Genomic DNA, 12,692 nt, shown 5'->3' with positions numbered 1-12,692 from the left:
TAGTCGGGTGCCCCGACTATCAGATACCCGTTACTCAGGTAAAGGGAGTGCGAGGGAGATGGAGATAGAAACTTTGATCACGCATAACTTTTTAACGAATGGTCCGATTTGAAAAATTTCTTCTACATTTCGATAGGTATTGATAAACACAATAGAACTGCATTTTTACTTTTCCGAAATATTTAAATTTTTAAAATCGTATATAAGCGATTGTGGGCGTTAAAGGGGGCGTGGCACCTTTTTGAAACAAACTTGCGCTGCGTAGGAACTCCTAGAATCTGCATGCAAAATGCCAATCTTCTAGCTTTTATAGTTTCCGAGATCTCAGCGTTCATACGGACAGACAGACAGACGGACAGACGGACATGGCTATATCGACTCGGCTAGTGACCCTGATCAAGAATATATATACTTTATAGGGTCGGAAACGCTTCCTTCTAGCTGTTACATACTTTTGCACGAATACAATATACCCTTTTACTCTACGAGTAACGGGTATAAAAATACGATTTGGAAAAATTCTAGTCAATAGCTTTTACACTGCGCGAAATATCATTAATTCTTGCAAGATATATCCGATTATTCCTATGGGAGCTATAGGATATAGACTTCCGATCGGGACGATTTTCAAACTTGATCTGCGTACACATGTTTATGACGACTGTGAAAGTTTCAGATCGCTAGCTTTTAAACTGAGCTCGCAAACGGTATTGAAACAGACGGACAGACGGACATGGCTTTATCGACTCCCCTATTGATCCTGATCAAGAATATATATACTTTATAGGGTCGGAAACATCTCCTTCACTGCGTTACAAACTTCTGACCAAAATTATAATACCCTCTGCAAGGGTATAAAAACTGACTGAAGACGACGTGTCGGTCTTTCACGCATCAAAATTGAAATTAAAAATTGTACCAGCAACCGAAAACAAATTGATTGCTTGGTCGATAAGTCTGGTTCTAACTTGGGTGACCTGGCTGATATTTTATTTTAACAACTTCTGGAATGGCCCACACCGGAGTCCGATCACTCACTTAGGCTTCGCAGTTGTCGACTTCCAAATATTGTTAAACTTTTGTCTCCTCGTTCATAAATAACGGAGCTCCGACGCCTAGAAATGGGAAAATATCGATGGCATATTCGATATTTTGAAGGTAAATATTCGTCGATAGTATCAAAAATAAATCTTTTTTTTTATTTGGATTATTATATTTTGTTTGGTATTGAGCTTTCCTTAATAGCTTAACGAAAATAAAAATAAAAAAATACTGAAAGAAAGTTAAGTTAAAACATCTACATATGTTGTCTTTGAGATCCAATAGTTTCTGTTCAAAAACGACAACATCCCCTCATTCATGGGTTTTAATTATGCCCTCCTGGCCTATATAATTTGACTAGTTTTACTAAACATCCTCTCCGACTCGGTTTAAAAATCTTGTACGCAAAGAACGTGTTAGTTTTAAAACAGGAATCTGTTGGTGCGGACAAAAAATTTGAGAGTTATTGAGAAAGCGACATGCTTATTTTTAGAATAATTACCTTCAAAATATTCAAAGGATCATTATACTGAAGTCAAGTTGCCGCTCGCATATATTGCAAACCACGCGGTTTGTCCTCCCCTTATGGGCAACGTAGGTGTTTAGAAACTCGCAAGTATTGGCTTTTCTATTGGTGTTGGCAGGTCCGATTGTGAAATTGCAGTTCCCTTTTTTCATTGAATGGCGAACGAAATCCCTTTTTTTAAATCTGGGTCCAGCAGTGTCCGATTCTTCGGATATGTGTGCTCTTCATAAACCTTTTAACATGTTCAAGCAAAAATTTGTGAACTTCAATCAAACGAATTCAGTTTCAGTGCAACGTGGTCCAAGGTGTATCTAGCAGCACACAAATTATTAATGATAAAGTAACAAAAGTACTTGAGAAAAAATGATTCGTAGCACTTTCAAAAAGAGAGAGTGACGTTCCAAAATCTAGCATTAAACCGATTTCGTCAGCCGTGAATGGTGATGGTGCTTTCGAGGTACTTAAAACTACTTTCACAATAAGTTTGCAGGATTCGGTCTGGGGCGGTTCCACATTGTTGGAACTTCCGGAATTAAACTGTATTTTTGTGAGGTTGTGAGTGAAATTGACATGCTTTTGAAGTATGTGACAATTCACTTTCCCGTTAATACAATGTCCTATAGGATGTCGAGAGCTAGACAGTCTTGAACAACGACTTGACATGGTGTTTCTGCAAAATTTCGCAAGCTTTTAGTAGTAATAGCCAATATTTTGCCAAAAATGTTCCACTTATAAAAAGCATTACGTAAAGAACAAGCTATGTTTGCTTAACGGCTTTGTGGCCAATACTACCGAGGGCAAAAAAAAACCTGATTTAATAAAGTGGCAAGTGACGGAAATATATAATTCGTTAGCTTTTAAAGTCCATAAAGCTAATGTTATAGGGCACTTTTCAATACCGTTAAAAATTGGAATCAGTTTAGTTTTATTGTCTTCGTATATGCCCTTCATGAGTACGTGTTGCAGGATCTTTAGCAAAGGTAGTAACAAAATCCTCGAAATATGGAGTCCTCCACAACTGAAAAAGTTTGCCTGTCTGACGACACAAGTAGAGCTAATGCCCTCTTCCCATAGAGTCCATCCGTCTGAAACGGTTGGGATTTTCGACAAATATGAGACTCCGATTTCCACAGAGTACATCCATCATCCGATAACAGCTGATCTGAACAGCTGTGGCTAATCATTCTAGCCTGTTGCATTTTGCACAACATTTAAAATGAGCACAGCAGCGCTATAAATGATACTTGGTAACAGACTGCAGCTGATCTACGCGAATAACCAAATCGAACTAATGTTTGCCAGCCAGAAGAAAAAATATGAACAGCTATTACCCAATATTGTCTAAATCGTAACGAATCAAGTTAAATATAAATATGTTTGTTTTTGGTTTATTATAAATTCATATTTCATTTTATTTTTAATGTCAGGGATGGCAGACAGCCAAGCTCAATTCAATGACATGATCTCGGTCTGCTCTCGATGCTTTCCAGCCTTTCTCGAGCGCTATCTCCACAAGCTCGGCCTTGTGGTCCACCTTTGCGCGCTTTCAAGAGGCGCAGAGCTGCTGAGCGTTGACTTCCGCTGCACAGGCTTCCATGTCGTTGGGGTCCACATCTAAGACCTTCAAAAAGTATTTCCTAGTACTAAAGAATAATCAATAAATATATTTTATTAGTTTTTTTGGTTTAACAAATAGATTTAATTAACGTCGATCAACCAACTAAATGGTTATAATACGTTGGGAATAATAAAGAACAAATAACGTGAAAACATAACAGTAGTGATTAACAAATTTTATAACAAATTAATGCTTAAGAACTTGAGTCATACTTTTGTCCAGAGATCGGCGTGGTGTCTTCGCTTCAGACTTCGTCTTCACGTAGGTGGTTGGTGTGGACAGCGAGTCGATCGTTGTATCGACTCGAGTGGAGGTTTATCTGTTCCCTTATAAAAGGAATGTGGAGGTCATTTCCAAGGGCGTCGTTCCTGATGTACCAGGGCGCATTTGCAATCCTGCGCAGCGCCCGGTTTTGGACTCTTTGAACTTTAGCCACATCATAGAGTAAGAAACTATATAGAGGTTTCATTTGCTCTGCCCGGGCCTCTGCCAAAGCTCTGCTGAGAGCCATGTTCGAAGCTAACTTCTTCAAACTTCGGTTTCTCACCACTTCTAACATGTGCGAAGCACAAGCAATAGTATGGGGAATTCTCGCACCTATCCTTAGGAATAAGAGCGACCAGAGCAGCAATAAGAATCCACCATGGGCATGGATTCAGGCTCGATTCGAACATTTGCAAAACTCTCTTTTTTTCCGTTTTTCCCCTACGTGGCATCACTGGCAAAGTCACTCGAGAGCGCGGGCAGAGCAAATGACGGCTCTATACATTATTACTCTATGGCCACATTAGAGTCTGAAGCCATGCCATAGAGTAATAATGTATAGAGCCGTCATTTGCTTGCCCTCTCGAGTGACTTTGCCAGTGATGCCACGTAGGAAAACGGAAAAAGAGAGTTTTTCATTTGTTCGAATCGAGCTTCATTCCATGCGTGAATTCTTATTGCTGCACTGGTCGCTCTTATTCCTAAGGATTGGTGCAAAACTCCCCATACTATTGCTTGGCTTCGCACGTAAAGTGGTGAAAACCAGAGAAGTTAGCTTCGAACATGGCTCTCAGCAGAGCTTGCAGAGGCCTGGCAAAAATGAAACCTCTATAGCTTCTTACTCTATGGCCATGCCCCAAAATTGGATGCAGTAGCATAGAGTAAGAAGCTATATAGAGGTTTCATTTGCTCTGCCCAGGCCTCTGCCAAAGCTCTGCTGAGAGCCATGTTCGAAGCTAACTTCTTCTAACTTCGGTTTCTCACCACTTCTAACATGTGCGAAGCACAAGCAATAGTATGGGGAGTTTTCGCACCAATCCTTAGGAATAAGAGCGACCAGTGCAGCAATAAGAATTCACCATGGGCATGGAATGAAGCTCGATTCGAACAAATGAAAAACTCTCTTTTTTTCCGTTTTTCCCCTACGTGGCATCACTGGCAAAGTCACTCGAGAGCGCGGGCAGAGCAAATGACGGCTCTATACATTATTACTCTATGGCAGTAGGTCATTGAGGGCACCACAATTGATTTATAGAGCAACACTTTGTTTCCAAGGCTGAGCTTGCTCGTAGGCTTAGGCATCCAATTCAGCTTCCTGAGTTTAGTGCGACAGGTGGCTGCAATTTTTTGGATGTGCCCTTTCCAGGTGAGCCGCTTGTCCAGGATCAGACCCAAGTACTGCGCCTGGAGTGATTGCGGCATGGTGATATTGTGGAGTTCAACTCTAGGAAGCACCTTTAAAATTGCAATGTTGTGACTTTCTTCCATTGATAGCAATATTCCACCTGTTTGTCCACTTGCCGTACAGATCCAGGAAGTCCTGGGTGATCCTTGATGCCTCGACTCGGCAGGAGGAGTTCACAAGAAAGGCAGCGTCGTCAGCGTAGGTGGCCAGAAGTGTGCCTGGTTGTGTAGGACATGGCAGATCCGAAGTGTACAGAGTGTACATAATGGGACCCAGGACGCTTCCCTGTGGAACGCCAGCTAGAGCAGTTCTAATGTTTGACCTTTCCCCTCTTGCCTCGACCGTAAAACTTCGATCAAGCAAGTATGATTTTAGTAAGAGGAATTGGTCGTTCGGGAGCAGGGATTTCAACTTATTGTGGATGAAAGAAGAACACTTGTGTAGATGTTAATTGTCCTTTATTTGTCTTTATACCCGTTACTCGTAGAGTAAAAGGGTATATTGTATTCGTGCAAAAGTATGTAACAGCTAGAAGGAAGCGTTTCCGACCCTATAAAGTATATATATTCTTGATCAGGGTCACTAGCCGAGTCGATATAGCCATGTCCGTCTGTCCGTCTGTCTGTCCGTCCGTATGAACGCTGAGATCTCGGAAACTATAAAAGCTAGAAGATTGGCATTTTGCATGCAGATTCTAGGAGTTCCTACGCAGCGCAAGTTTGTTTCAAAAAGGTGCCACGCCCCTTTAACGCCCACAATCGCTTATATACGATACATTTAAATATTTCGGAAAAGTAAAAATGCAGTTTTATTGTGTTTATCAATACCTATCGAAATGTAGAAGAAATTTTTCAAATCGGACCATTCGTTAAAAAGTTATGCGTGATCAAAGTTTCTATCTCCATCTCCCTCGCACTCCCTTTACCTGAGTAACGGGTATCTGATAGTCGGGGCATCCGACTATAGCGTTCTCTCTTGTTTTATTTAATGTCCTCTCGTTCACGTTTCGCTTTAGACTGACTCCGCTGCGTGATCGCAGCTTTCAAACCACCCTGTTCTCTCTCATCTCCTTTTCCAGAGAGTGAGATAGATATATATGTTCTAACAGATTGGTTAACATGTATAAGAGAGACAACTATCTTATACATTCTAACGGAACTTAAAAGTAAACAACAACAATATCACCGAAATGTGTATATTAATGCGTAATTCTAATATAGCCTGCTATAACTCGGCCATTCTGACACTGGAGATCTCCCGATCTCTCTCTTGTAATTTAAATAGTTCAATTATAGTACAAGCTAATCTTATCTCTCTACTTATATCTATTATTTTACATATTTGCACTTAAATAATTTACAATTGACATTATATGTCTATCCGTATTTTTCATCAATTTCTTTTCATCCAATGTCTAATATTTTGTGAACTCCAAACGCCCTGATAAGGATTTCGTGTTAGCTGAAAGCCTTCAACAACTTTCAGTAAATATCTATCATTTTTCAAAATTTTATCAATTTTATATGGTTCCTTATTTTTTGGTATTAACTTTCTGGAAACTCCTACCGTACTGTCAAAATTTTTCACCATCACATAATCACCTAATTTATATTCAGTCGCTTGTTTTCTTTTTTTAATGTAATACTTTTCGTTACTTTCTTGAATTTCCTTTTGACTTTTTTCTCCTAGTTGCCTAGTATCTTCTAAATTTCTTTTCCTAACTGTATCTATATATACTAAATTTTCTAACTCTTCTCTCAACTCATCTCTAGTCTCATTTCTTTGTATTAATCCAAATAGCATTTCACTCGGACATTGCCTTATACTACGATGTTGTGTATTATTAAGTACAAATTCCACCTTTTCTACAACTACATCCCAATGTAATCCATTTTCAACTTCTGTAAGTTTCGCTAGCATTGGACCTAAGACTCTATTTATTCTTTCCACCTGGCCATTCGCCTGCGGTGAACCAGTGGCAATTTTTATATGTTTAACACCTACCTCATTCATAAATTCTTCAAACTGTATTGATGTGAAACAACTTCCACGATCTGATATTATACGTCTCGGAATACTGTATGAACGAAAATATTCTCTTAACGCATTTATTGCTTCTTTTGAATTAGTAGTTTTCGTTGTATATAACCTAACATATTTCGTAAACCCGTCTACTACAGCTAATATATGTTTTTCCGATCTTCCTGCTGCTACTGGCCCGTAATGGTCTATATGAATTATATCAAACGGTTTATTCCCTCTAGGTATACTATGTAAAAGTCCATCCTGTTTCCCATTTTTTGGTGCAAAAGCGATGCACTTTAAACAATTTTCAATATGTTTCATAATTTTTTCCTTAGCATTTTTAAACCAATACATTTTTCCAATTGCATTTAGCATCTTATCTCTTCCTATATGACCCAATTCATCATGATATTTATACAAAATGTGTTCTTCCATCTCCTCAGGTACATAGAACATCAACCTTCCATCACTTGTTTTCCTATAAACCACACCATTTCTCATTTCAAACAATTTATCCTCACCCTTTTCTAACAATATTCTAATATCTTTAATTTTCTGGTCCTTTCCTTGACATATAACTAAATTATCCACCAATGTGTTTGCTTCCGTTATCAAAATATTCGTACATCGACTTAACGCATCCACATGTTGCATTTTCTTTCCAGCCCTGTGCACTAATTCAAAACCGTAATCTTGCAGTTCTAGTGCCCATCTCGCAATTCTTGGGTTAATCTCTACCTTATTTAATGTCAGTGTTAACGAATTACAATCAGTTATAATTCTAAAGTGTTTCCCTTGTACGTAAATCCTAAATCTTCGCAATGCATATATTATAGCTAATGTTTCCAATTCAAAACTATGATATTTTGATTCAGTTTCTGTGGTTCTTTTCGAAAAATAAAATACTGGATGCCATCTTTGATCATCTTTATTTTGCAATAATACTGCTCCAAACCCCAATGCGCTTGCATCACAATGCAGTTCAATTTCATCCTTATAATTATAAATTGACAACACCGGTGCTTCGAGTAACTTTTCTTTTAACATTTCAAAACATTCTAATTCTTTTTCTTCAAAACTAAATTTTCTTTCTTTTCTTAATAAGTCATATAAAGGTTTCGCTAACGTTGAAAAATCTTTTATAAATCTACGAAAATCAGAACACAGTCCTAAGAAACTAAGAAACTAAGAAACTAAGAACAGCCTGTGTTTTCCCTGGCACTAGAAAATTTCTTACCGCTTCTAACCCCTTATCGTCCGCTCTAACACCGTCTTTCGAAATTAAAAACCCTAAATATTTAACTCTCGATTGCAAAAATTCGCACTTCTCCAGTCTTAGTTCTAATTTATTTTCTTTAATCCTTGCCAGTACTGTTTTCATAGTCTTAAAATGTTCCTCTAAGCATTTACTTGCAATCGTAATATCATCCATATAAATGATTACTGTATTATCACGAATCATATCTGCAAAAACATAATTTACAAATCTTTGGAATACATGTGGAGCATTCTTTAGGCCCATAGGCATTCTTAAAAACTCAAATTGACCTAACGGGGTTACAAACGATGTATATTTGATCGACTCTTTTTCAACGAAAACATGAAAATATCCGTTTTTAAATCCAGTTTCGAAAACACCGTTTTCCCAACAAGTTTATCTAATAGATCATCAATTAAGGGCAATGGATAATTATCCTTAATGGTCATTTTGTTCAACTTTCGGTAATCAATACATAACCGTAATTCTCCTGACTTTTTTTTCATTAATACTATTGGAGATGCGAATTCCGAACAACTATGTCTAATTATTCCTTTTCTTAAATATTCATCTAACATATCTTGCAATTTTTCTTTCTCTGTGTACGATAATCTTCTTGGCGAAGAGCTAAATGGTTTGCCTTTTTCTAATTTTATATTCATTTCCCATTTTATGTCAGGCTCATCCGGCTTATTTGCATTAACATAATTGTCTTCCAGTAATTCAACGAACCGTTTTTTTATATTGTACCCTACTTCGTCACATATATTGTATTCCGATTCTCCATTTTCTACACAATTTATCTCTAACATTTCTCTTTCGAAATTTTCTTCTAATGTTGATTTCCTTATTTCCTTTCTAACTATTTCATTTATGTCTTCCTTTTCAACTGTTGTCTTACATTCTTCATTTCTAACTGTTTCTTTTCTTTCTTCATTTCTAACTGTTTCCTTTCTTTCTTCATTTCTAACTGTTTCCTCTTTCTTATCTAATTCATTTATAACTTCTTGTTTATTTCTAACATATTCATTCATGTTTTCTACTTTTTCCACTGTTACAATTTTTAAAGCGTTTAGATCAATATTTAAATTACATGCATCCATAAAGTCTCGTCCTAACACACAAAGCCCATAGACTCATTATCCACCACATTTAAATAAAAATAAACATTTATTGAGTTCTTTTTAATATACACTAAAGTTTTTCCAAAACAATTAGGTACACTCTTGTTTAAACCATAATATACCGTGTTTACCGGCTCTAACTTTACTTCATTGCGAATTTCTTTAAATTTTATGAACGAAATTGGGCTTCCTGAGTCTATGAGGCTTTCTGTAATAATTGATTTTATATTTTGAGTTTGAAAAAATATTCTAAATAATCTTACATATTGGTTGACGTCTTTACTTTTCTTCATTTTGCATTCAGCTACCATGTGGCCCATTTCTCCGCACGCGTAGCATGATCCTGGTACACGCTTCGGCTTCCAGCAATCCTTGGCCCAATGACCCTTGGAGTTACAATTGTGGCACCGTGAATCCTTGGGTACCACAAACGACGACTTCTCTTTTTCAAATTTAACGCTGCTCATCACTCTCTTTTTGGGCAGTGAGATCTGCGCAAACGCTCGCAGCATCTTAGTTGGACCTTGAAAACATTGCACACGCGCCTGTATGCGCATGCTTTCCATCGGTATTTCTTCAATCAATCCATCAAGCAGCTCCTCCATGCCTATATTTATTTCCCTGGCCAGCATCATTTTGTCATCGTAATAGACAGTGAAACGCTCCTCCTGTTTCCACACACGACTTTCGAAAACTCGGCGCTGTTCTGCTTTTGACATTTTTCCACCAAACGCCAGTGCCAAATCTTCCAATAAAACTCCAACTGGCATACTAATACGGTTGGGATCTGCATGAAGCCACTGCAATGCGTCACCCTTCAATTTAGCGATGCACAACAGATGCTGCTGCTTATCGCTGAGCTGGTACAAATTCGATACGTTTTCCAGTTGCTTGATCCAGTTATGTACTCCTACTTGGCCCGAGAATTCGAATACAATTTCCTTCGCAAACGCCAGTGCTGACGAATACCAATCATTTTTATTAACACAAACAGGCTTCTTCTTGTCAATTTGTTCGGAACACTTTTTGTCTCCGGCGCCACCATTCCTGTCGTCGTTATTTTTGACGGTAAAACCTCTGCCGATGCCATCACTGTCGCCGCCCTTGCCATCATCTTCGCCACCTTTGCCATCATCGTCGCCACCTTTGCCATCACTGTCGCCACCTTTGCCATCACTGTCATCACTGTCGCCGTCAACGTCATCTCTGCCATCACTGTCGCTTGGCAAAATAATTTTTGTTGGAATATATGAATTTCCAGGAAGGTGCATTTTTCCGAGAAAATCCATTGCTGCTTTCATCTCCGAATCTAACATTCTTAGGAATGCCAAATGCTCGACTTTAAACATTGGAGCCGCTGGTTGCACTATGTTCTGCTCCATTTGTACGATCGCTGACTCGCCCTGTCCTCCGTTGGCTCCATTGACTTCGTCAGATTCGTCCTGTTTGCTTTTGGCTTTTTCGGACTCCTCCGCTTCTATCACCTGCCGCACACTCTCAGGTACTTGCAGCCACCGCGCCCACAACTCCGCTTTAGACCCCGTGGTGACCAAATTTGCTGACGCCAGCCACTTTTTTAATTGCACTACTCTAGCGTTTAAAAATTCAATGTTTTTGTCCATTTTGACGTAGGCTTTTTAACCACTTCTGATTTTGTGGACGAAAGAAGAACACTTGTGTAGATGTTAATTGTCTTTTATTTGACTTTTTATTTAATGTCCTCTCGTTCACGTTTCGCTTTAGACTGACTCCGCTGCGTGATCGCAGCTTTCAAACCACCCTGTTCTCTTGTTCTCTCTCATCTCCTTTTCCAGAGAGTGAGATAGCTATATATGTTCTAACAGATTGGTTAACATGTATAAGAGAGACAACTATCTTATACATTCTAACGGAACTTAAAAGTAAACAACAACAATATCACCGAAATGTGTACAGTCAGCACAAAATTTATTCGGACACTGTCTATTATCAAGTTTAACAGCTTATTTGCCGGAATTTTCGTAATTTTAGCAGGTTTTTTTGTACTTATCATAGAAACAGTGATTTTCAGAAGACATTACACAAACAAAAATGTAATTTTGTAAATTAGCCTTAAAAATATTAAAAGAAAAGCAAAAAGTTGCTAAAATGTTGCACAAAAATTATTCGTACATTTCTCATTTATTGTGTTTATTTCTGAGCTCAACGGTAATAGGCGATTCTTTTTAAAGTAGTTTAGTTGAAATTACTTCGGAGTAATTTTCGGCGTGCTTTTTTTTTTGTTTTTTGTTAGTTTTTATGTGTTTTTTTGATACGATTGGTCAAAATGAAAGGAGTTCAAGATTTGTCACTAGATTTTCGAAAACCTATCTTAAATTCATTTTTGGAAACTCGTAGTAATCGCGAAATCGGTCGTATTAATGGAAAATCACCTTCCACAATACATAGTATAATCAAAAAATACTTAAAAACGGAATAATGAGCTTCAAATCACAAGAAAGCTTGAAGGTCTAAGATTCTGTATTCACGTGAGGGACTGAAATTTATGTTTATAGTCCTGAAAAATCCGAAAACAACATCTACAACAATTCAAAAGAATGTAGAGCAAGCGAAAATAAAAGAAGTTTGGGCCCAAACCGTCCGAAACTACCTGTACAAGGCTGGTTTACATGGCAGAGTTGCTCGTCGAAAGCAATTAATTTCTGCCATCAACAAAAAAAAGCGTTTGGAGTTCGGAAAACGGCATATAACCACCCTGATTCGTTTTGGGAGAACGTAGTTTTTAGCGACGAATCCAAATTTTATATATTTGGACACTATGGGCCCTCGAAAGTGTGGAGGAAACCAAATGAAGCCATGAATGAGAAGAACTTAATTCCAACTGTTTAGCATGGTGGCGGGAATGTAATGATTTGGGGGTGTGTATCGGTAGAAGAAGTCGGTCAAATGGTTTTTATTGACGACAAAATTAATAAGAATATCTACAAAAACATTTTAAGCGAAAATTTGATTCCAAGTGATATAAAACTTGGTCTAGATCCGAAGACATTGTTGTTTCAACAAGACAACATTCTTCGTCTTTGGTGCAAGAGTGGCTTTTATATCACTGCAAGCAGCTGAAAACACCTCCCCAGTCACCTAATTTAAGTCCCATAGAACATGTTTGAGATATTCTTGAGAAAAGGATTCGGAAGCACGTCATTTCGTCCAGGGAGTCCTTAAAAACTGCATTGATGGCTGAATGGGGTCAAATTAGCGCTAATGAGACAAGCAACTTGGTAAAAAGCATGGGTCGACGCTTACAAGCTGTCATTGATGTTAGTGGAGGACCCACCAAATATTAAAAATATTAAAACATCAAGAAATATGTTTTTTTTAATATTATATGAAGTGTCCGAATAATTTCTGTGCGTAAAATTATGACTTTTCAAGTTAATTTAAGAAAATATCTA

The sequence above is a fragment of the Drosophila rhopaloa genome, unplaced genomic scaffold, assembly GCF_018152115.1.
Source record: "Drosophila rhopaloa isolate 14029-0021.01 unplaced genomic scaffold, ASM1815211v1 contig_155, whole genome shotgun sequence".
Taxonomy (NCBI): Eukaryota; Metazoa; Arthropoda; class Insecta; order Diptera; family Drosophilidae; genus Drosophila; species Drosophila rhopaloa.
This window is presented reverse-complemented; position numbering follows the sequence as displayed.